The sequence below is a fragment of the Bufo bufo genome, unplaced genomic scaffold (assembly GCF_905171765.1).
Source record: "Bufo bufo unplaced genomic scaffold, aBufBuf1.1, whole genome shotgun sequence".
NCBI lineage: Eukaryota > Metazoa > Chordata > Amphibia > Anura > Bufonidae > Bufo > Bufo bufo.
The window spans coordinates 7,798-33,139 of NW_024400105.1; the positions used below are offsets into that span (position 1 = coordinate 7,798).

Sequence of the window (25,342 nt, forward strand, 5' to 3'; positions counted from 1 at the left end):
ACAGATACTACACTTGATCTTAGCCAAAAGGCCGAGAAGCGATAACCTGAAAAGGGTTCGCAGTACAGGCCGATGGTCCCCAATGCAGAGCACTAATGAAGGCAATAGACTACTGTCCCCAGCCCAATACACAGTCCGGGAGGCTTCTTTCTCTCACAAACCGGGGAAAACGTTCACGCGCGTCCTACGCACAGAAGTCACACCAGCATGCTTCTTTTCGTGTTTGCTATCTGCATAGCTCCGCCCACACGCGACTTTTGGACACGCCTTTTCTTCGCACGAAATTCCTGGTGCGGTGCCAAAGCACGCCAAGCAGAAAGCATGATAGGAATAGTAGTGAGTGAAAAGAAAAAAAAAAAAAAAAAAAAAGGATAACCATTGTTGATTGTGATGTCACGGCACCATTGTTGAGTGTTCCATCAGGGCCCTTGTGATGTCATCCAATAGCTGACCTTACTTGACCTCTTTGACCTCTTGACCTGACAAGGCTCTTGTGACACGCGCAGTGTTCCGTCCATTGAACAGACAAGGTAGGTCCAGCTGCATAGGAAGTGCTGGGCTACTTTTTAGCCACTAAGTAATCCAGTTCAAAAGATCCACAAGAGGGAGACACAGGCAAACTTTACTCATTTATTGAAGCACTGCAAAAGCTAAATGGTTACATCCAGCCAACTTGATACAAAAAAGGGTCAATTGCCTGCCAGAGACGACTCAGCAACCCTCCGAGGTGTGCACAACAGGCCCAAATCAAACGTGGAGGAGGGGAGGTCCAAACAATTCATTCAGGTGATAAGCCAATTAACCAATCATCAGTCTTAATTGGATCCAGGGTGTGTGTGACGACACTGGGGCTGAATGGGTTGCTTGGTGCTGGAAACAACCGACAGCTGATGCAATTAGGAGATTGACAGACTAGATGCAGGTATTATATGCAAAAAGCAACACTGCACTGACTGGGCAGACAGAGGAGAAGCTGAAGGAGGCACGACACACACAACTTTCCACTTGCTTGGCTGGAAGGATGATGCTTGCAATCCATTTCAATTTCATTCTGTTTTTTCATACTGGATTAGAAGGGGTGCACCGGTCCTGGAGGTACTGCAATACCAGGTCAATGCGTGGAGTGGACAGAGCAAGCTCTTTTTCCATCTCCCTGTTCGAAAAATCCATTTAATATATGGTCCCCAGATAGGGGACGTATCAGATATTAAACTGATAAGACCAGATACTACACTTGATCTTAGCCAAAAGGCCGAGAAGCGATAACCTGAAAAGGGTTCGCAGTACAGGCCGATGGTCCCCAATGCAGAGCACTAATGAAGGCAATAGACTACTGTCCCCAGCCCAATACACAGTCCGGGAGGCTTCTTTCTCTCACAAACCGGGGAAAACGTTCACGCGCGTCCTACGCACAGAAGTCACACCAGCATGCTTCTTTTCGTGTTTGCTATCTGCATAGCTCCGCCCACACGCGACTTTTGGACACGCCTTTTCTTCGCACGAAATTCCTGGTGCGGTGCCAAAGCACGCCAAGCAGAAAGCATGATAGGAATAGTAGTGAGTGAAAGAAAAAAAAAAAAAAAAAAAAAAAAAGGATAACCATTGTTGATTGTGATGTCACGGCACCATTGTTGAGTGTTCCATCAGGGCCCTTGTGATGTCATCCAATAGCTGACCTTACTTGACCTCTTTGACCTCTTGACCTGACAAGGCTCTTGTGACACGCGCAGTGTTCCGTCCATTGAACAGACAAGGTAGGTCCAGCTGCATAGGAAGTGCTGGGCTACTTTTTAGCCACTAAGTAATCCAGTTCAAAAGATCCACAAGAGGGAGACACAGGCAAACTTTACTCATTTATTGAAGCACTGCAAAAGCTAAATGGTTACATCCAGCCAACTTGATACAAAAAAGGGTCAATTGCCTGCCAGAGACGACTCAGCAACCCTCCGAGGTGTGCACAACAGGCCCAAATCAAACGTGGAGGAGGGGAGGTCCAAACAATTCATTCAGGTGATAAGCCAATTAACCAATCATCAGTCTTAATTGGATCCAGGGTGTGTGTGACGACACTGGGGCTGAATGGGTTGCTTGGTGCTGGAAACAACCGACAGCTGATGCAATTAGGAGATTGACAGACTAGATGCAGGTATTATATGCAAAAAGCAACACTGCACTGACTGGGCAGACAGAGGAGAAGCTGAAGGAGGCACGACACACACAACTTTCCACTTGCTTGGCTGGAAGGATGATGCTTGCAATCCATTTCAATTTCATTCTGTTTTTTCATACTGGATTAGAAGGGGTGCACCGGTCCTGGAGGTACTGCAATACCAGGTCAATGCGTGGAGTGGACAGAGCAAGCTCTTTTTCCATCTCCCTGTTCGAAAAATCCATTTAATATATGGTCCCCAGATAGGGGACGTATCAGATATTAAACTGATAAGAACAGATACTACACTTGATCTTAGCCAAAAGGCCGAGAAGCGATAACCTGAAAAGGGTTCGCAGTACAGGCCGATGGTCCCCAATGCAGAGCACTAATGAAGGCAATAGACTACTGTCCCCAGCCCAATACACAGTCCGGGAGGCTTCTTTCTCTCACAAACCGGGGAAAACGTTCACGCGCGTCCTACGCACAGAAGTCACACCAGCATGCTTCTTTTCGTGTTTGCTATCTGCATAGCTCCGCCCACACGCGACTTTTGGACACGCCTTTTCTTCGCACGAAATTCCTGGTGCGGTGCCAAAGCACGCCAAGCAGAAAGCATGATAGGAATAGTAGTGAGTAAAAGAAAAAAAAAAAAAAAAAAAAAAGGATAACCATTGTTGATTGTGATGTCACGGCACCATTGTTGAGTGTTCCATCAGGGCCCTTGTGATGTCATCCAATAGCTGACCTTACTTGACCTCTTTGACCTCTTGACCTGACAAGGCTCTTGTGACACGCGCAGTGTTCCGTCCATTGAACAGACAAGGTAGGTCCAGCTGCATAGGAAGTGCTGGGCTACTTTTTAGCCACTAAGTAATCCAGTTCAAAAGATCCACAAGAGGGAGACACAGGCAAACTTTACTCATTTATTGAAGCACTGCAAAAGCTAAATGGTTACATCCAGCCAACTTGATACAAAAAAGGGTCAATTGCCTGCCAGAGACGACTCAGCAACCCTCCGAGGTGTGCACAACAGGCCCAAATCAAACGTGGAGGAGGGGAGGTCCAAACAATTCATTCAGGTGATAAGCCAATTAACCAATCATCAGTCTTAATTGGATCCAGGGTGTGTGTGACGACACTGGGGCTGAATGGGTTGCTTGGTGCTGGAAACAACCGACAGCTGATGCAATTAGGAGATTGACAGACTAGATGCAGGTATTATATGCAAAAAGCAACACTGCACTGACTGGGCAGACAGAGGAGAAGCTGAAGGAGGCACGACACACACAACTTTCCACTTGCTTGGCTGGAAGGATGATGCTTGCAATCCATTTCAATTTCATTCTGTTTTTTCATACTGGATTAGAAGGGGTGCACCGGTCCTGGAGGTACTGCAATACCAGGTCAATGCGTGGAGTGGACAGAGCAAGCTCTTTTTCCATCTCCCTGTTCGAAAAATCCATTTAATATATGGTCCCCAGATAGGGGACGTATCAGATATTAAACTGATAAGAACAGATTTTTTGATTGAAACGTCTTTATTACGATCAGTCATCATACTTACATACATTAGTACTGTGACGCAGCACAGGCCATGAAACAGTACATAATAAATTACTTACAGTCGTCTTTGCGAGCATGGCATTGTTATGTAAAGCACGGGCTAACCCACACTATACATCGCAATGAATGCTACACTAGCATACCTATTCAATCACAAAACCTTCCAACAAAGCATTTAGACAGTGATGAGGGGAAGGGGAGGTGGGAAGGAGGGGATAGGGAGGGGGAATCACATGTCCTTATCTTTATTGAGAAGACAAATACAAACGGGGGGAGAAGGGGAAGGAGAGGGGTTTAGTCCTCTTCTTCTTCGTCGACGTCCGAGATGTTGTAGTCCTGCAGCATACTATGGATAAGTCTGCGGCAGTCCTGGACGGACTTGTTCTCCCTCCTGAGAATGAGCCGGTTCCTAGCAAACCAAATAGCGTCCTTAAAACAGTTCATAAGGCGCCAGGCCTCCTGGATGGCTCTGACAGTATGGATTCCAGGAAATAGTCCGTACAGCACCGAAGTGTGTTGCAGGCTGTTCCTGGGCACTGAGTCTTTGAGTTCATGTTCCAGGGCATCCAACAGGCGCTGTGCAAAGCGGCACCCCCAAAACAGGTGGTAAGGTGTTTCCTCCACGAAAGGGCACCTGGGGCAGTACCGGGTTTTGCTCAGATTACGGGCATGCATGAATGACCGGATTGGCAGTCCGCCCTGAATGGCCATCCATGACAAGTCCTTATGCCCGTTAGTCAACCTGTTTGACGACACATTAGTCCAAGCTGTCTCTAGTGTGTCGTCCTGGATCCCTGGAATTGACTCAAGCACGTCCTTTGCTCTGATGAGTTTGTGGATAGTTTTTGGCTTCCACAAGTCGGGTTTGAGGCCCTCCAGCTGGTGTTCCCTCACAAACCTGACGACGTCCCCGTAGAACCAGGGAGCGTGCCAGTTGTAAGGGATGGAGCTGTCCCACTTGTCCCAGCCCAGACCCCTCCAGAGGGGCAGGAGGAAGAAGCGAGACATAGCCTTGCCCGCAGAGCCGTTAGCAGTTCTCAGAGTCCGACGAACGCTGTCACAAACAAAGGCGATCCGCAGTAAAGTGGGCAGGTCCGGTATGCCCTTTCCGCCCTTGCGGGGCTCTTTGTACATGATGGCTCGTTTCACTCTGTCCATCTTAGATCCCCAGATGAAGCGAAACACTGTCCTGGTGATGGCCCTGGAAACGGTGGCAAGAGGGGGCCATGCCTGTGCGGTGTATTGGAGCACAGGCAAAACTTCATTTCGCAGGACGAGTGCTTTACCTTCAATCGTGAGGTGTCTAATGCTCCACAGTCCAATTCTTTGGTTTACTTTGGCCAAGCGTTCTTCCCAAGACTTGAGGGCTGCGCCTTCCTTCCCGAACCAGACTCCCAGAATTTTGATGAAGCCCGATTTGATGGTAAATGGGAAGGGGGCAGAAGAAGCCAGTTGCCAGTCTCCGAAGAGCATGGCTTCTGACTTGCCGCAGTTGACTTTGGCCCCTGAAGCTTGTCCGAACTCCTCGCAGGTCTGGACGAGTGCAGTCACCGAACGCCGGTCAGCGCAGAAGACAGTCACATCATCCATGTACAGCGAGCACTTGACCTCGTGGTGTCCAGGTCCTGGTGCGGTGATCCCTCTGATCTCTCCATTCTGCCGGACAGACTCCGCGAAGGATTCTATAACACAAACAAAAAGGAGAGGTGAAAGAGGGCAGCCTTGTCTGACCCCTGAGCGAACCGAAAAGGGGTCAGTCTTCCAGCCGTTCACCAACACCGTACTGCAAATGTCAAGATACATCAGGTCAACAAACGAACAGAACCTCCTGCCCAGGCCCAGCCTGCGCAAAGCCCTGCCCATGAACGCATGGGACACACGGTCAAAGGCCTTCTCCTGGTCCAGGCTGACCAGGGCCGCATGTACGCGGCGGTCTTTGACGTAGTGTACCGTGTCTCTCACGAGAGCGAGGCTGTCTGCGATCCTGCGGCCGGGAATGCCACAGGTCTGGTCCGGGTGGATGATTCTGCCGATGACGACCTTCAGCCTGTTGGCTAGCACCTTGGCGAGGATCTTGTAGTCCACGTTCAGGAGAGAGATGGGACGCCAGTTTCTCAGGTCACATCTCTCCCCCTTCCGCTTATACAGGATCGTGATCATTCCTTCCCTCAAGGATGGGGGCATTGTACCCTCCACCACCATCTCCTCATAGAGTTCCAACAGGTCCGGACAGATCAGGTCCCCCAGCGCTACATAGAGCTCTGCTGGGAGGCCGTCACTGCCCGGGGTCCTGCCGGACTTAAAGGATCTAGCGGCAGAGAGCACCTCCCCCACCGTCAGAGGGTCATCCATGGCCTCCGTACCTGCAGGATCAAGGTGGTTAGTGATACCTGACAGGAATTTATCGGCGGCCTTCTGGTCGGTGTTCCTCAGGGAGTAGAGGTCGCTGTAGTAGTCTGTGACGACTCCCATTACTTCCTCCTTCCCCGAACGCATGTTGCCGTCTTTGTCTCGGAGTTCGTTCAGGGGCATGTGGCCGGCGTGGAGTTTCCTGAAAAAGAACGAGTTACACTTCTCATCCTTCTCCAGGTTTTCCACTTTGGAACGGAAGACGATCTGCTTGGATTCCTCCTCAAAGTGCCTTTTCAGGTTCTTTTTGGCCTCCTCCAGCTCCCGCCTAACGTTCCAGCCGCACCGGTGAAGGTCTTGCAGGGACCGCAGCTCTCGCTGCAGCGCTCTGAAGGCCCTCTTCTTCTCACATGCCTGATGTTGTTGTTTGGCCTGAAAGAAACAACGAAACTGGACTTTAACATACTCCCACCAGTCACTAGTCTGTTTGAACAAGCATTTGACATTCCGCCAGGCTGTGTAGACCTCCCTAAGTTCCGCAAGCACATCCTCGCGATTCAGCAGGGCGCAGTTCAGTTTCCAGGACCCTCGGCCGGGGGGGAACCCGGTGCCTAGGGTGCACTGGACCTGAATGGCCCTGTGATCGGAGAAGAAGCAAGGGACCATAGAGTGTCCACACTGCCTGACTGCCCGAGAGGTAAACACAAAGTCGATCCGGGAGCGGAGTGAGCCATTGGGTCGGCTCCACGTATAATTAATGGAGCCGTTCCCCATGGAACCCACAACGTCCTGCAGACGCGCTTCGGTCACCATCTCAATGAGCAGTTTGGAAGTGACATCAAGCTTGCTTGACGTCCCGGAGCTGCGTCCGTCCCCCTCGATCGGGCAGTTGAAATCCCCGGCCATCACTACGGTCCTGGTGGTGGCGAGTTGCAGTCGGAGGGCCTGGAATAACTCCAGTCGCTCACCCTTGTCAGGGGAGGCGTACACGTTGATGAGCCTAACCGGCTCTCCCGCCCAGGAGCCGTCTACGACAAGTAGTCTGCCGCAGACGAGCTCCTGGACGGAGTCAAGTGTGAACGCGTTTCCCCTGAGGAGGATGGCAACCCCGGCCGACTTGCAGTCGCCACCCCCGGACCAGTAGGACGGGCCGTGGGACCACTCCCTGGCCAGATGGTTGTGTGACCTAGAGGGGGGCAAAGAACACTCCTGTAACATAAACACGTCGGCAACCTGTGCAGTAAGAAAGGTTAGTACCGTCTGACGTCTGAACCTGTCCCTGATGCTCCTAACATTAATGGTAAAAAGGTTAAAATTCGCCATCATGTGAGAGAAAAAAAGAGGTTAGCGAAACACGATACATCTTAGTTACCACTCCGGTCGTCCGGCGGCTTCTCCGTTTCTTGTCCGCTGTCCGGGGGTCGCCCCTGCAACAGCGCAAAGTTCGCTACGATCTCCTCTAGGGTTATCTGTAGCCGTATCGGGTCGGCGGTTGCTCCGTTGGCCACCATTTCCTCCACCTCGGTCTCGTCGAGGCTAACAGGGGGGTGGAGGGTTTGTTGTTGGGGGTCCTCGTTAGTGGCCTCCGGTTCTTCCGTCTGCTGTTCTGTTTCCTCTTTGTTGGGTGAGGCCCCTTCCTCTGCCACAACCATCTTCTTTTTGGATTGGTCCGCGATGGGGCTGTCTCTCTCCTTCCTCTTCCCTTTCCTGACCTCTGGGGAGGCAAGAGGGGGAAAATCCTCCAAAGAGAGGGCTACAGCAGCTGGAGGGGGGATTAGTGCTGCTGCAGTGGTGACAATGGGGCGGGTTGGGCTTGGGGCGGTGGAGGGTATCACTGAGGTAATGGGCAGTTGGATAAGGGAATCCTCAGTGGTGGTGACTACGGGGCGGGAGGGGGGGCGGGAGAGGGGGGGAACGGAAGCATGGCCTAGGGCAGGTGTCTGCTTACCCTCCTTCTTTTTGGACTCCTTCGCTTTGGGTTTTGTTGCTGCCGGAGGTGCGGTTGCGGTGGGGTTCCCGCTGGCCGGTGCTCTGGCTGCGACTGCTGCCCAGGTGCGTTCTCTTTGTGGGCAGTCCTTGTAGATGTGCGACGCCAGGCCGCACAGGTTGCAAGCCGTCTTCTTAGGGCAGTCCCGGGTTTCGTGCCCTGTCACTCGACAGATCCAGCAGGCCACTTCCTTGCAGTCGCTCAGCCTGTGCCCCTTCTTGCCACATTTCCTGCAGGTCTGCGGCATGTCGGGGTAGTAGACGAGCGCTTGGGAGTTGCCCAGCGAGAAGGTCGGGGGCAGGTGTTGCACGCCATCCGGGTCTGTGGAATCCCTGTTCAGGCGGACGATGACTGACCACTTGCCGGTCCAGAAGCCGTTTCCATCCAGGATGTGGGTGGGGTCCCTCATCACGGTACAGAAGCGCTTCAGGTAGGTGACGATATCCTTGCCTGGGATGTGTGGGTTCCGCATGGCGACGGTCACTCTCCTTTCTTCTCTCTGGACTGGGCAGCTGCCCACAAAGCGTCGAAAGGGGGAGTCCGGCTGTGCGGCCTTCACCATCTCCCAGTACCTCTTGCAGGTGTTCACGGAGGCAAAGGTTATCCAGAAGATCCCAGTGAAGAAGGCGTGGATGCTCGTCACCTCCGGCTTGGCAAATCCCTGCTCCAGGACCATCTTCTTGCCGAACACATCCTGGCTCAGGTCCGGTGTTCTCCCGTCCACTTCCTTCAGCTTCAGGACGACCGTCTGCCTCATCCAGGGCTCCAGGGGAGGAGAGCTGGGGCCGGGCTTCTGGCCGTCCTGTTGCTTCGGAGGGGCGGGTGCCACCGGGTCCGCAGCCGATGAAGTGCTGGCTGAAGGGTCCTGGAGGGCCTCTGCCGTGGCCTTCCTTCCTTCTGCGGTCTTCTTCGTCTTCTTCTTGGGAGGCTTGGAGGTTGAGGTAGAGGCCATGGCTTCTTCCTTCTTCCTGCCTTCCTCTCCCTGGAACGTCTGCTGGGCGGAGCTTCTTCCTGGGAAGGGCGGGGCTTCTTCCGGGGAAGGGCTTCGCCGAGCCTCTTTTCCTCGTCGGGTCCCCCGAGGCCGGAGTCTTCAGGCCGGAGTCTTCAGTCCTCGTCGTCGGGGTTCCTCGTCGAGTCTTCGCAAAGTCTTCTCCTGGATCGCAGTCGGAGAAGATCTTCCAGCTGTCGTGTTCGGGGCTGTCTAGATCCAAGTAAGCACTGTCTAACGTCGTACACCAAGACTATTAAGCCACAGGCCAAGAGGAGGTCGGAGACCAGAGCACTCTTGTTCCCTGGGGAATAGCCCTACACCCAATAGCAGCAGTGAGCTGAAGCTGAATTTAATCAACGATGCTCAAAGGCAGAGTGCAGGGGGTACCCACAAGGACCTGGGCCGGCAAGAAAAGGCAGACTGATAAGAACAGATACTACACTTGATCTTAGCCAAAAGGCCGAGAAGCGATAACCTGAAAAGGGTTCGCAGTACAGGCCGATGGTCCCCAATGCAGAGCACTAATGAAGGCAATAGACTACTGTCCCCAGCCCAATACACAGTCCGGGAGGCTTCTTTCTCTCACAAACCGGGGAAAACGTTCACGCGCGTCCTACGCACAGAAGTCACACCAGCATGCTTCTTTTCGTGTTTGCTATCTGCATAGCTCCGCCCACACGCGACTTTTGGACACGCCTTTTCTTCGCACGAAATTCCTGGTGCGGTGCCAAAGCACGCCAAGCAGAAAGCATGATAGGAATAGTAGTGAGTGAAAGGAAAAAAAAAAAAAAAAAAAAGGATAACCATTGTTGATTGTGATGTCACGGCACCATTGTTGAGTGTTCCATCAGGGCCCTTGTGATGTCATCCAATAGCTGACCTTACTTGACCTCTTTGACCTCTTGACCTGACAAGGCTCTTGTGACACGCGCAGTGTTCCGTCCATTGAACAGACAAGGTAGGTCCAGCTGCATAGGAAGTGCTGGGCTACTTTTTAGCCACTAAGTAATCCAGTTCAAAAGATCCACAAGAGGGAGACACAGGCAAACTTTACTCATTTATTGAAGCACTGCAAAAGCTAAATGGTTACATCCAGCCAACTTGATACAAAAAAGGGTCAATTGCCTGCCAGAGACGACTCAGCAACCCTCCGAGGTGTGCACAACAGGCCCAAATCAAACGTGGAGGAGGGGAGGTCCAAACAATTCATTCAGGTGATAAGCCAATTAACCAATCATCAGTCCTAATTGGATCCAGGGTGTGAGGAGACTGGGCTGAATGGGTTGCTTGGTGCTGGAAACAACCGACAGCTGATGCAATTAGGAGATTGACAGACTAGATGCAGGTATTATATGCAAAAAGCAACACTGCACTGACTGGGCAGACAGAGGAGAAGCTGAAGGAGGCACGACACACACAACTTTCCACTTGCTTGGCTGGAAGGATGATGCTTGCAATCCATTTCAATTTCATTCTGTTTTTTCATACTGGATTAGAAGGGGTGCACCGGTCCTGGAGGTACTGCAATACCAGGTCAATGCGTGGAGTGGACAGAGCAAGCTCTTTTTCCATCTCCCTGTTCGAAAAATCCATTTAATATATGGTCCCCAGATAGGGGACGTATCAGATATTAAACTGATAAGAACAGATACTACACTTGATCTTAGCCAAAAGGCCGAGAAGCGATAACCTGAAAAGGGTTCGCAGTACAGGCCGATGGTCCCCAATGCAGAGCACTAATGAAGGCAATAGACTACTGTCCCCAGCCCAATACACAGTCCGGGAGGCTTCTTTCTCTCACAAACCGGGGAAAACGTTCACGCGCGTCCTACGCACAGAAGTCACCAGCATGCTTCTTTTCGTGTTTGCTATCTGCATAGCTCCGCCCACACGCGACTTTTGGACACGCCTTTTCTTCGCACGAAATTCCTGGTGCGGTGCCAAAGCACGCCAAGCAGAAAGCATGATAGGAATAGTAGTGAGTGAAAGGAAAAAAAAAAAAAAAAAAAGGATAACCATTGTTGATTGTGATGTCACGGCACCATTGTTGAGTGTTCCATCAGGGCCCTTGTGATGTCATCCAATAGCTGACCTTACTTGACCTCTTTGACCTCTTGACCTGACAAGGCTCTTGTGACACGCGCAGTGTTCCGTCCATTGAACAGACAAGGTAGGTCCAGCTGCATAGGAAGTGCTGGGCTACTTTTTAGCCACTAAGTAATCCAGTTCAAAAGATCCACAAGAGGGAGACACAGGCAAACTTTACTCATTTATTGAAGCACTGCAAAAGCTAAATGGTTACATCCAGCCAACTTGATACAAAAAAGGGTCAATTGCCTGCCAGAGACGACTCAGCAACCCTCCGAGGTGTGCACAACAGGCCCAAATCAAACGTGGAGGAGGGGAGGTCCAAACAATTCATTCAGGTGATAAGCCAATTAACCAATCATCAGTCCTAATTGGATCCAGGGTGTGAGGAGACTGGCTGAATGGGTTGCTTGGTGCTGGAAACAACCGACAGCTGATGCAATTAGGAGATTGACAGACTAGATGCAGGTATTATATGCAAAAAGCAACACTGCACTGACTGGGCAGACAGAGGAGAAGCTGAAGGAGGCACGACACACACAACTTTCCACTTGCTTGGCTGGAAGGATGATGCTTGCAATCCATTTCAATTTCATTCTGTTTTTTCATACTGGATTAGAAGGGGTGCACCGGTCCTGGAGGTACTGCAATACCAGGTCAATGCGTGGAGTGGACAGAGCAAGCTCTTTTTCCATCTCCCTGTTCGAAAAATCCATTTAATATATGGTCCCCAGATAGGGGACGTATCAGATATTAAACTGATAAGAACAGATTTTTTTTTTTTTTTTCATTTTTATTATAAAAATTATTTACATTACATCTTTAAATCAAGTAACTAAATAGCAATCCAAACAAAATCCGTTCATTTCAAGTTAAAGTATTCCACATATGAATATTCCAGATAGTATCAGCTTTTCTACCTATTCTATTTTTATCTTGCATATAAAAAAAAAACATCTCACTAAGTGCTAACTTAACACATTCTTTAACAGCAATGTTATCATTTTTGAAAATCAGAATGTTCCTACATTTCCATAATGCATTTTTAATACAGTTCAGCATTATCCATAAAATCTTCTTTTTTTCCGAGTTGTTCAATTTGCACAGTCCATATAACACTACTTCATAGTCCAGGCTTTTCAGATCACACGTATATTTAAGGATTGTCCCCACACTTTTCCATACTTTCTGTGCATACCCGCAATTCCAGAATACATGGAGCGTAGACTCGTCACCTGCACAGTCTTTCCTAGGACATTTTGGTGTTGCACATAGTCCTCGTCTGCATTGGAACTCTCTGGTGGGAACACAAGCGTGCATGCACATCCATGCTAATTCCTTCAACTCATTGGATAAGTAAGGCATATTGCAAAGTTTCCAACATTCTAGGGATTTACCTGATGTGAAATTTGCTACATCTACCACTTGTTGATTGTTATCAATTTTCCATCTGATTTTTTTAGGATGTTCAATCATGTTTTTTGGATAATCTTGCAATACAAATAGCTTGATAGTACTCTCAATCACTAGGTAATGTTTCGGTGGAATTAACAATACTGGTGAAGTCAGGGGTAGTTTTATCCAATTATGTCTCCGAAAACAATGTCCAATTGCGTATCTCAGGAAGAAAGACCATGTACTTTCAGTTTTGATGGTTTTGGCACATGATGAAAAAAATTGTAAATATAGAAATCTTTTGAAGTTTGGTATTCCTTTACCACCTAGTTTTTTTAGTTTGTACATAGTTTCTCTTTTGACTTTTTCCATTTTAGAGTTCCATATAAAATGAAAGCAGATTTTTTGTAAGTATTTCACACATTGCTCTTTAGGTACAAATACTTGACTCAAGTACAGCATGATTGGAATAATCAAGGCTTTAATTATTAAGTTCTTTCCTTCAATTGTTAGCTTCCTTAGTTTCCAGAAGTCGATTTTCCTTTGTACTTTTTCCTTTACAATTTCCCAACTTTTGGAGCCATCGTTTGCTTTATCAAATATCACCCCCAGCACTTTGACTCGATCCGACTGTATTTTAATTTCGGGCAAGTTCACATCTTTCCATTCTCCCAACACAAAACAATCACATTTTTTCCTGTTCAACTTGAAGCCGGAAGCCTGGCAGAAGAATTCTGTATTTTGCAATGCTCTCCTTAAAGATGTTGTATTAGTACAAAATATCGTCACATCGTCCATATAAGCGTTCGTTTTGACTGTTAGCCCACTTCCACCAGGAATCGGAACTCCTTTTATTATTTTATCCTTCCTCAGCGCAGCAAGCAAAGGCTCCAATACACAAACGAATAAGATTGGCGACAGGGGGCAACCTTGTTTTACTCCAGCATGTAGAAACACTTTGTCAGATAGGAAGCCATTGATGACAATTTGGCTGAAAGCCTTGTTGTAAAGTAAATGAATCTGCTTAATGGTATTAATTGGAAAGTTCATCTGTTTCAAAACAAGCCAAAGGAACTCATGCGACACGCGGTCGTAGGCTTTCATGAAGTCTAAAGAGAGGATTGCTAGGTCTTGTTTTCTTGTATCCTGGTACCAAATGCAGTCCTTTATTACATTTAAATTCTCACAGACGCTTCGCCCCGGGATACCACATGATTGGTCTTTATGAACCACCTTGCCAATTACTTGTTTTACACGATTAACAATGATTTTTGCTAATATTTTATACTCAACGTTCAGCAGAGTTATAGGCCTCCAATTCTCAAGGTTATCTTTCTCTCCTTTTTTATAGAGTAGAATTACTCTTCCTTCTCTCCAGGATTCTGGAAGCATGTCTCCTTGCATAGCTTCTTTAAATATCAGCAAAAGGTCTTCCTTTAACAAACCCCAGAAAGTCTCATAAAACTCTATTGGGAGCCCATCTGACCCCGGAGTTTTCCCTTTCGCAAAGCTCTTAATTGCTATATGCATTTCCTCAGATGTCAATTCTATCTCTAGTATTTCTTGATCCCTTTTCTCCAACTTGTTCTCCAATCCGTTTAATATATCTGAAACAAAATCACTATCAATCTTCTTTTTACTAAACAGTTCATGGTAGAATTTTTGAGCTTCACATAGCATCTCTTTTTGCTCTGTTTTTCCTGCAATACTTGTCATGATGCTCTTTCGTTCCATGATTTTTTTAAAAAAGAAGCGAGTGCACTTTTCGTTTTCATCCATATATTTTACCTTTGCGTTAAAGATGATTTCTTTTCCCTTACTGTTGATAGCATTTTTAATCTTTTCTTTGATTTTCTCTATTAGATCGTCGACTTCTATTCCAGCATTCTTTAATTTCAAGTAAGTTTGTAGTTTTGTGTTCAGGTCTTTAAACCATCTTTGTTTCTCCCTTGCTTTCTTTATCCCGATAGATAGGAAATATTTTTTTATATTAGTTTTGACAAACTCCCACCACAGCAGTATTGATGGGAATTTTGCTTTGCTCTTAGTCCATTGTTTATATTTTTCCATGAAGCTCTTCTTTACCTCATCATCTTCTATTAAACTAATGTTTAGCCTCCACATATCTTTCCCTTTTTCTTTTCCCGTTATTTTGACACTTGTCCAAAGCATTTTATGGTCTGAAAATATGTTGGTTTCCAAGGATATTGTTGTTGGTTGCAGATCACCAGACACGAAAACATAATCTATTCGGGATTGAACAGCAGCATTCCCCCATGTGTAACCTGGGACATCTCTGTTGATGGTTCTCCAACTGTCTATTAGGTTGAAGTCAGCAATTATATCATTAAGTTGTTTTGATGTTTTGTCAATTTTCCTGACGGTCGCTCCAGTCCTTTCACTTTCTTTTCTTGTGCAATTAAGATCACCTGCAAGAATGACTGGTGTGGATCCAATAAGAAAGACTTGAATATTTTCCAGCAGTTCTGATCTTTCCTGAACATCTGGTGATGCATAAATATTCAGCAGTTTTATTTCGTTTTCATTTATTTTTACTTTGGCCATTAGCGCCCTTCCTGGTAGTATCTGCGTAAATGAAACAACTTGACACTTACTTCCTCGGAATAGAATACCGACTCCCGCTGCTTTGTTTTCGTTATTCCCGGACCACAAAGATGGTCCAAGGGTCCAGTCATCCCTTAAGTCTTTATAATCCTGGGAATAGTCTATCCCACATTCTTGTAGAAAAAAAATATCAGCCTTGACAGTCTCTAAATATGCAAATAAGGCGGCCCTTCTGGCAGGCCCCTTTAGACTCCTCACATTAAGTGAGGCAATTAAGATTGTGTTCGTCATCCAGGACTGCTATCAGAGTCCGATACAGCTCCCAGAAGACGCGTTGAAATACTTTCTGAGTCCGAAAAAACGATGTTTGCTGGGTCTGATAGTGTAATCTCTGGCTGTATTTGTAGTTCTGAGTGAAAACCTATTTGTATCGGTTGTCTTTTTACTGCTATTCTTTGTTCATCTTCTCCTGATTTCCGTTTTTTTTGTCTATCTGTGTCCATTACTTCAAGTTCTTCAGCCTCCCCGATTGGATCAGAGGGCCTTGTTGAAGTTGATTCTGTTGGAGCTTCTACTTGGACAATCGGTCTTTCGACCCACTCAGCTTGTTGTATGGTTGTGGGGGCTTCCCCCTGCACCGCATCTGTGGTTTCCTGATTTTCCACCACTTCCATTTGGGATCGTAAGTTGTTGTTTATTTCTTCGTGTTTTTGCTCTGCTGGTGTAGCTTTTCGTGGTTCTGGAGGAGGTTGGACTCTCACTACATCTGCCCAAGTCCGAGTGGTGCTCTTTAGAAGACATTTTTTGTACGAGTGACCAATTACTCCACACAGGCTACAGACGATGTCTTCATCACAATTTTGCGTCTCGTGATCTTTCTTGAAACATCTTTTGCATGTTGCATTCGCCTGACCACACTTATCCGCAGTGTGTCCGAACTCCAGACACTTCCGGCAAAAAATGGGCATCCCTGGGTAGAAAAGTCTACCTCTCTCACGTCCAATAAGGAAAATTGATGGAAGATGTGAATACGCTCCTATTCCAGCTTCATCTTGTTTTAGTTTAATGAAAAATTTATGTTTTCCAGTCCATAGTTTCTCACTGTTTGTAACTTTATGTGAGTAGCGTATCTGTTTGCAATGTCGCTGTAGAAAGAGGGCGATGTCATCCAGCGGTATATGAGGATTATTCATATGAACCACCAAAGGCAGCTCATCACTGGGAAAAAGCACCACGAAGGATAGTCCTTTTAGATCCTCATGTTGTAGATTACCTTTTATTCTGTCGTAGAGATTGTAGCAGGCAAAATGTGAATCCAAGGTAAGGATGTATCGTCCATAAGAATCTTGTAAAGCTAGGATCTCTTCCCTTTTCACCTTCAAGATCTCAATCAATATGTGTCGGACGAAGTAGCTCAACTGGAATTTTCTTCGTAGCTCCTCATTATCCTCGATGTCAATCCGGACAGTATTTTTGATGAATTGTTCGCCAGACACAGCGTAGCGCACGGTGGCCGCATACACCATCTTGTCTCCAAGTCGATCCTCTGCTCGTTGTTACCGGGCTAATCCTTCCCCCTATAGCAGCAGGGGGGTGAAGCCCAGGCTATGAACCTGGGCGATCCCCCCAGGCCGAGGGCTAGGGTACCAGTGAACACCCAATGGCAGATCTCCTGTTGTACAACACTTGATCTAGCCAAAAGGCCGAGAAGCGATAACCTGAAAAGGGTTCGCAGTACAGGCCGATGGTCCCCAATGCAGAGCACTAATGAAGGCAATAGACTACTGTCCCCAGCCCAATACACAGTCCGGGAGGCTTCTTTCTCTCACAAACCGGGGAAAACGTTCGCGCGCGTCCTACGCACAGAAGTCACCAGCATGCTTCTTTTCTTGTTTGCTATCTGCATAGCTCCGCCCACACGCGACTTTTGGACACGCCTTTTCTTCGCACGAAATTCCTGGTGCGGTGCCAAAGCACGCCAAGCAGAAAGCATGATAGGAATAGTAGTGAGTGAAAGGAAAAAAAAAAAAAAAAAAGGATAACCATTGTTGATTGTGATGTCACGGCACCATTGTTGAGTGTTCCATCAGGGCCCTTGTGATGTCATCCAATAGCTGACCTTACTTGACCTCTTTGACCTCTTGACCTGACAAGGCTCTTGTGACACGCGCAGTGTTCCGTCCATTGAACAGACAAGGTAGGTCCAGCTGCATAGGAAGTGCTGGGCTACTTTTTAGCCACTAAGTAATCCAGTTCAAAAGATCCACAAGAGGGAGACACAGGCAAACTTTACTCATTTATTGAAGCACTGCAAAAGCTAAATGGTTACATCCAGCCAACTTGATACAAAAAAGGGTCAATTGACTGCCAGAGACGACTCAGCAACCCTCCGAGGTGTGCACAACAGGCCCAAATCAAACGTGGAGGAGGGGAGGTCCAAACAATTCATTCAGGTGATAAGCCAATTAACCAATCATCAGTCCTAATTGGATCCAGGGTGTGAGGAGACTGGCTGAATGGGTTGCTTGGTGCTGGAAACAACCGACAGCTGATGCAATTAGGAGATTGACAGACTAGATGCAGGTATTATATGCAAAAAGCAACACTGCACTGACTGGGCAGACAGAGGAGAAGCTGAAGGAGGCACGACACACACAACTTTCCACTTGCTTGGCTGGAAGGATGATGCTTGCAATCCATTTCAATTTCATTCTGTTTTTTCATACTGGATTAGAAGGGGTGCACCGGTCCTGGAGGTACTGCAATACCAGGTCAATGCGTGGAGTGGACAGAGCAAGCTCTTTTTCCATCTCCCTGTTCGAAAAATCCATTTAATATATGGTCCCCAGATAGGGGACGTATCAGATATTAAACTGATAAGAACAGATTTTTTTTTTTTAAGTTGATATTTACCCATCGAGGGGTAAAAATCGTTTATTAAAATCATTGAAATATTACATTCACATAAATATTATTATAAAACCATTCTTACAAAACGTATTACATAACAGGTTTTATAAAATCATATGACGGACCCCCATTCCCGTAAAAACCACTTGTGGCACATAAAAGGAGCGTTCTTTTTGTCAACCAGGTAATAATCATATAATTCATCTAAAACCATTTTTAAAACATTCTCTACGGTAATAAGATCCTGTTTAAAAACTAAAATATTCCGGGCCGACCACAGAGCTACTTTAACACAGTTCGTGATCTTCCATGCCATAGTCCTCTTGATTCTTGATGGGCATTCCAGGCACCCATAAAACACACCGTCCATTTTTAGTTCTTTTATTCCTGTAATTTTCTTCATTAAGGGGAGCATTTTTTTCCATATTTTTTGTGCGAAGTAGCAGTCCCAAAATAGATGGTAGACGTTTTCCTCCTCTCTGCATGCTCCCCTTGGACATTCCGCGGTGCTTGACAATCCTCTTCGGTGCTGGAATGCCCGGCATGGAAGACACTCGTGTACGCAGCTCCAGGCCAGGTCCTTCTGTGCATTAAAAAGATAATTTATGTTAATATCTTTCCATATTTGCTTACTCTTAGTTTCATTAAAATTTTTTACGGGGGCCATCACTTTTTCATCATTTATTTCTTTTAAAATTGCTCTACTGTTTTTTAAAACCTCTACTCTCTTTTGGTCTAAGTTAAAAGAATTCGTTATTTTTTCTAAAACCTTGTAAAAACACGACAAATTAAAGGAATATGGAGAATTTAAAACAGTTTTAAACCAACCCTTGTTCCTCATAAAATATCCAGTGTTATAACGAATAAAATATGACCAGTAATTATCTTTAAAAAGAGCATTAAAACAGGAGCTAAAATACTTAATTAGAAGAAAAGTTTTAAAATCGGGAAAGTCTTTACCACCTTTGTGCTTAGGAAGCATTACCGTATTTCTCTGTAGCTTGTCCATCTTGGAACCCCAGAAGAAATAAAAACATGCTTTATTAATTTTCTTTAAAATACGGTCCGATGGAGGGAACACCATACTTAAATATAATAAAATCGGCACAATTATCATTTTTATTATTAAAATCTTTCCCTCCATCGTCAGCTTCCTAAGGTTCCACATACACAATTTCTTATTAATTTTCTCTGTCACCGTGTCCCAATTCCTGAGGCCATCATTAGACTCACTGAAGGTGATTCCTAAAATTTTCACTGATTCAGACTCAGGAATGTCAATATCATTTAAAATCATATCTCCGATATTTAAAACACTACTTTTATTAAAATTAATCTTAAAACCGGAGGCACTGCAGAAATGCTCTACTTGCTTAATAGCTTTTTGGATTGCAGGGGCGTCCCTGCATATTATTGCTACGTCGTCCATGTACCCCACTGCTTTAGCCTCTAGTCCCCCCCCGCCCGGCAGGGGGACTCCACGTACTTGTTTGTCTTTTCTGAGTGCAATTAAAAGAGGCTCCAGAGCGCAGATAAAAAGCAGTGGGGACAAGGGACACCCCTGTTTCACACCTGATTTTAAAATGACATCCTGAGTCTTAAAACCATTGACTAAAATCTTACTTGTACACTGGTGGTAAAATGCTCTCAAAGATTGCACAAACCCCTCAGGTATACCCATTTTCTTTAAAACCTGGAAAAGATAAAAAAATGATACTCGGTCAAAAGCCTTTTCGAAGTCTAATGATAAAATGGCTGCTTTCCCTTTTCTTTCGTTAATATCATTTATCACATCTTTTAAAAGGTTTAAGTTATCCCAGATGCTCCTCCCGGGTACTCCGCACACCTGGTTTTGATGGATGACCTTGTGGATGATTTCCTTTAGCCTGTTTGCGCAAAGTTTCGCCATAATCTTATAGTCGCAACACAGTAAAGTAATAGGCCTCCAATTCTTAATGTCAGACTTGTCTCCTTTTTTGTACAACAGGGATACCTCACCTTTTCTCCAGGAGCCCGGGAGGGTCTTGGTGCTAAAAACTTCTTTAAAAAGAGAAAAAAGATCCTCTTTTAAAACACCATAAAAAATAATATAAAACTCGATGGGTATACCGTCGGGGCCAGGCACTTTCTCCTTCTTAAAACTTTTAATCGTTTCTAAAACCTCTTTTTCAGTGATCTCCTGCAATAAAAATCTTTGAGAGTCATTATCTAAAACATTTTCAATCCCCTTCAGTGAGTCTTTCATAAAATATTTATCTACTTTCTTCTCATTAAATAATTCTGAATAAAACTCATGTACTTTCTTTAAAATCCCTTTTATACTTTTTTCCCCCCCAAGCTCCTCGATCTGGGTACGTTTATCCTGTATTTTTTTTAAAAAGTACCTGGAGCAGGTCTCATTTTCCTCTAGGTGTTTTATTTTTGACCGGAACATAATCTCTTTTCCTTTCTGCTCCAGGCACTGTGATATTTCTTTTTTACTTTCTAAAATCTCTTTTTTCATATCTATACCCAGATCTCGGAGCTTGTACTGTGTCTGCAGACGGGTATTTAGTTTATCATAAAATTCTTTTTTCTCCTGTGCCTTACTTTTCCCTTTATTGATGAAGAAAGTTTTTATCTTTTTCTTCATGGTTTCCCACCATTCGGTAATGGGCCTTCTGGGGTTCCTTACCCGTCTGCAGCGTTTATAAAACACAATAAAATCGGATAAAATTTTGGGGTCCTTTAAAAGGGAGACATTCAGTTTCCATGATTTTTTCTTTTTAACATTGCCGCCATACTGTACCTTAAAAGATAAAAGCTTGTGGTCCGAAAATACATTGGTTAAAAGCTTACTATTAAAAGGCAGTATTTGATAAGAACAGAAGATAAAATCGATTCTAGATTTGCAAGTCGCGTTACCCCAGGTAACGCCGGCCTCTTCAGACAAATGACTGTTACATTTTTTAAAAACGTCAGTGAGCTTGAAATCTATGACAATATTTTTGAGCAGAGAGGAGGATCTGTCATAGTTCCTGCTCACTGCGTTAGAGAACCGGCGTTCCCCTCTTAAAATACAATTAAAATCTCCTGTTAAAATCAATGGTTCTGAATCATTTAAAAAAAGGGGTAACATTTCCAACATTTCCGCCCTTTTCTTTTTGTCAGTAAAACCATAAAAATTTAAAAACTGCCATCTCACACCGTCAATAAAAGCCTTAACTAATAAAATTCTCCCTGGTAAAATCTCATTCACATGGTCTATTAAAACGTTACCTCTGAATAAAATGGCTACACCCCCCGACTTGCCTTCGTTTGAGCCGGACCAAACAGATGGTCCGTGCTTCCAGTCGCTTTTGTATTTTTTATAATTCTGGCAATGGGGGATGCAGCATTCCTGTAAAAAAAACACCGTTGCAGATAAAACCGATAAATAATTAAAAAGGGCAACTCTTCTGGCTTTGGAGTGCACACTTCTGGTGTTTAAAGATATACCGTTTAAAATAGCCATGATAAAAGATAAAAAGGGAGATCTATATTCTTCTTACCTCGGCGCAGCTTCAGACAGCATCGGCTCGGCCAGAGTAATCACTTCCGCTTTCCTCGCCACCTAGCACCCCAGATGTTACAGTATGCAATGACTCAGGAGAGGAGCTTCCGTCGCTCAGCTGGCCCCCTCTATTCATCGGCATGCCCCCCAGAGGAAGCTCCCACACGGAACTCATGGATGCAACCTCGGGTATCAGAGCCGCGGCGTCTTCCCTCTCCCTCTCTGGGGTAGAGGACCCATCCACTATAGTCTCAGGTACTATTTCCTGGGTATCACCCCTTGGGTGGGAGGAGAGACCCTGTAGTAGGTCCTCGGGATCCGCCTCTGGTCCCCCAGATGACTTCCTCCTTGGACCTTCTTTTACTGTTGTTGCATAGTCTCTCCTCTTTTTAGACACCACGGCTCCACCCGGATCCTCTGGGGTGCCCAGCTGCCCAGGGACCGAGGGCGGGCCAGGCGGATCAGCCTCATCCGATCGGCCCCCATCATCCATTTCTGTAGGGGGCCTTCTCGTCAGCTGATCACTGGATTTCCTTTTGTTACGCTTCTCCCTCGGTTCACCTGATTGGGGGGGCCTGCTTTTCAAGCTGGTCGTGTCCATCTGCTCCGGCTCCTCTCCTTGGGGCGGTGGCTCGGCTTGGTCTTCTTTCTCGGTCTCCATCTGTTCCTCTGGCCGCCTCTGCTGCCCTGGCTGCGCCTTGGACCAGGATTTAAAAGGACAATTTCTGGACATATGACCTAATTTTGTGCACGAATAGCATCTTTTTCCTGCGGCGCACTCACTAGCATCATGTTGAGTGCTGCCGCAGTTTTTACATGTGCTTCCACATTTTTCTAAATAGTGGCCATATTTCTTACAAATCCTACAGTATGGCGGCATATTAGAAAAAAACATGTCACCTACCATGTCTCCGAGTTTAAAACGTGCGGGGGGTAAGATGAAACCTCCTGGGAATTTAGGATCACGGTGACAGATGACTTTATATAACCATTTAGACGTCCAGATCCCGGCAGCATTAAAAATCTTCCTCACAGCAATTATTTTTTTAAAATAGGTGGCTAAAAAGGCAGAAATGATGTTAAAATCAGCAAAAGGTGAGTACATTTTTATAACAATTGTAATAGATTCGTCTATTTCATGCTCATAAATTTTCAACCCTTGTAATCTATTATCTTTTATGTGTAGTGGAACTTTAGCTAAGAAACTTTTAAAAATACCGTTTTGTGAGAAGGTAACGTCATACACTCGCCGTTTTGGGTAGTCCTGTATGGCCAGTATCTCATGTTTTTGTACCCCAAAAACGCCATACAGGACTTCCTCCACCAAATAAAATAATGTAAATTTCTCTTTGTACTTCTCTGTAACATATAAACGAACGGTATCCTTAATTTTTGCATAGTCCGGGATCTGGTGCTCTTCTTCATATTCTTGACGTGGTATATTTTCCTTCAGTTTTTCTGTGCCTCCTCTAGATTTGTCTTCCTTCTTTTCCTCATTTCTTTTGGTTCCTTCATCCTTGGAACTTTCCCTTTGGGTTTCTTCTTTCCTTCCGCCTCTCTTCTTCCTCTCTTTCAAGGTAAATCCATCATCTCCGTCTCCTCCAGCCCCTCCGACTCCTCCGACTCCTCCGACTCCTCCAACTCCTCCGACTCCTTCAGCCCCTCCGACTCCTCCGATTCCTCCGACTCCTCCGATTCCTCCGACTCCTCCGACTCCTCCGACTCCTCCGACTCCATCGACCCCTCCTCCGCCTCCTCCTGGGTCGTCAGCCATGATGGTAAATAGGCGCTTGTTGTCTCTGTGAACAACGACACAAATGCTCCCCCAGTTGTCCGAAGACCCCTGGAGGTAACGGGGATCGCAACCCGACGCCCCCGGGACTAAGCCTCTCTCCCAATAGCAGCAGGGGGGTGAAGCCCAGGCAATAAACCTGGACGATCCCCCCAGGCCGAGAGAGAGGGTACCCGAGAGCTACCTTTCAGCGTCAGACCAAATGCAGCACACAAGATACTACACTTGATCTTAGCCAAAAGGCCGAGAAGCGATAACCTGAAAAGGGTTCGCAGTACAGGCCGATGGTCCCCAATGCAGAGCACTAATGAAGGCAATAGACTACTGTCCCCAGCCCAATACACAGTCCGGGAGGCTTCTTTCTCTCACAAACCGGGGAAAACGTTCGCGCGCGTCCTACGCACAGAAGTCACCAGCATGCTTCTTTTCTTGTTTGCTATCTGCATAGCTCCGCCCACACGCGACTTTTGGACACGCCTTTTCTTCGCACGAAATTCCTGGTGCGGTGCCAAAGCACGCCAAGCAGAAAGCATGATAGGAATAGTAGTGAGTGAAAGGAAAAAAAAAAAAAAAAAGGATAACCATTGTTGATTGTGATGTCACAGCACCATTGTTGAGTGTTCCATCAGGGCCCTTGTGATGTCATCCAATAGCTGACCTTACTTGACCTCTTTGACCTCTTGACCTGACAAGGCTCTTGTGACACGCGCAGTGTTCCGTCCATTGAACAGACAAGGTAGGTCCAGCTGCATAGGAAGTGCTGGGCTACTTTTTAGCCACTAAGTAATCCAGTTCAAAAGATCCACAAGAGGGAGACACAGGCAAACTTTACTCATTTATTGAAGCACTGCAAAAGCTAAATGGTTACATCCAGCCAACTTGATACAAAAAAGGGTCAATTGACTGCCAGAGACGACTCAGCAACCCTCCGAGGTGTGCACAACAGGCCCAAATCAAACGTGGAGGAGGGGAGGTCCAAACAATTCATTCAGGTGATAAGCCAATTAACCAATCATCAGTCCTAATTGGATCCAGGGTGTGAGGAGACTGGCTGAATGGGTTGCTTGGTGCTGGAAACAACCGACAGCTGATGCAATTAGGAGATTGACAGACTAGATGCAGGTATTATATGCAAAAAGCAACACTGCACTGACTGGGCAGACAGAGGAGAAGCTGAAGGAGGCACGACACACACAACTTTCCACTTGCTTGGCTGGAAGGATGATGCTTGCAATCCATTTCAATTTCATTCTGTTTTTTCATACTGGATTAGAAGGGGTGCACCGGTCCTGGAGGTACTGCAATACCAGGTCAATGCGTGGAGTGGACAGAGCAAGCTCTTTTTCCATCTCCCTGTTCGAAAAATCCATTTAATATATGGTCCCCAGATAGGGGACGTATCAGATATTAAACTGATAAGAACAGATTTTTTTTTTTTTTTTTTTTTTTTATTTTTTTTTTTTTTTTTTTTTTTTTTTTTTTTTTTTTTTTTTTTTTCTTCTTGTCCACTCAGATCTTAAGTCTTAAATCTTAGCATTTCACAAAACCAAAAAAAATCAAAATAAGACTTTTCTTCAAACCATCATTGTGGAAGATACCAAAAATTTTTTTTTTTTTTTTTTTTTTTTTTAATTAATTTTGTATATATCTCTTCACACAAAAAGCAATTTTTCCCCTGTATGTATCTCTTCACTTGTTATAAACAAAAATTTTTTTGTTTTTTTTTTAATTATAATTTTTTATTTTTTTTTTTTTTTTTTTTTTTTTTTTTTTTTTTTTGTTTTGTTTTTTCCTTTTTTCCTTGTTTTTTAAATTATTTATTTATTTATTTATTTATTTTATATTTTTTTTTTTTATTTATTTATTTATTTTTTTGTTTGTTTTTTTTTTTTTTTTTTTTTTTTTTTTTTTTTTATATTATTTTCTACCTTACTTTATTAACTACAGGTTTACTTACTTTGTTCTCTATAAGGTCAGCAGATTCCAACTGTCTTGTTTCCATCTCTCTTTTGCTTTTT

At 45.5% G+C, this 25,342-nt stretch overlaps 5 non-coding genes and 5 pseudogenes across 5 annotated transcripts; all 10 read right to left on the reverse strand.

Annotated features, from left to right (window-relative positions):
• LOC120983584 lies at positions 1–43 on the reverse strand (annotated as a pseudogene).
• Positions 44–1,073: 1,030 nt separating this feature from the next.
• On the reverse strand, positions 1,074–1,264 carry LOC120983513. Its single transcript, XR_005775088.1, has one exon. It is a non-coding gene; the product is annotated as a U2 spliceosomal RNA (small nuclear RNA).
• A 1,033-nt stretch (positions 1,265–2,297) lies between these two features.
• LOC120983479 lies at positions 2,298–2,488 on the reverse strand. The gene has a single exon (XR_005775056.1). It is a non-coding gene; the product is annotated as a U2 spliceosomal RNA (small nuclear RNA).
• A 1,030-nt stretch (positions 2,489–3,518) lies between these two features.
• Positions 3,519–3,700, reverse strand: LOC120983522. Its single transcript, XR_005775097.1, has one exon. It is a non-coding gene; the product is annotated as a U2 spliceosomal RNA (small nuclear RNA).
• A 5,612-nt stretch (positions 3,701–9,312) lies between these two features.
• LOC120983569 lies at positions 9,313–9,514 on the reverse strand (annotated as a pseudogene).
• A 1,024-nt stretch (positions 9,515–10,538) lies between these two features.
• Positions 10,539–10,729, reverse strand: LOC120983588. Its single transcript, XR_005775131.1, has one exon. It is a non-coding gene; the product is annotated as a U2 spliceosomal RNA (small nuclear RNA).
• Positions 10,730–11,749: 1,020 nt separating this feature from the next.
• On the reverse strand, positions 11,750–11,939 carry LOC120983521. Its single transcript, XR_005775096.1, has one exon. It is a non-coding gene; the product is annotated as a U2 spliceosomal RNA (small nuclear RNA).
• Positions 11,940–17,824: 5,885 nt separating this feature from the next.
• LOC120983548 lies at positions 17,825–18,025 on the reverse strand (annotated as a pseudogene).
• A 5,406-nt stretch (positions 18,026–23,431) lies between these two features.
• LOC120983575 lies at positions 23,432–23,579 on the reverse strand (annotated as a pseudogene).
• A 1,018-nt stretch (positions 23,580–24,597) lies between these two features.
• LOC120983564 lies at positions 24,598–24,776 on the reverse strand (annotated as a pseudogene).
• Between the last annotated feature and the right edge of the window lie 566 nt (positions 24,777–25,342).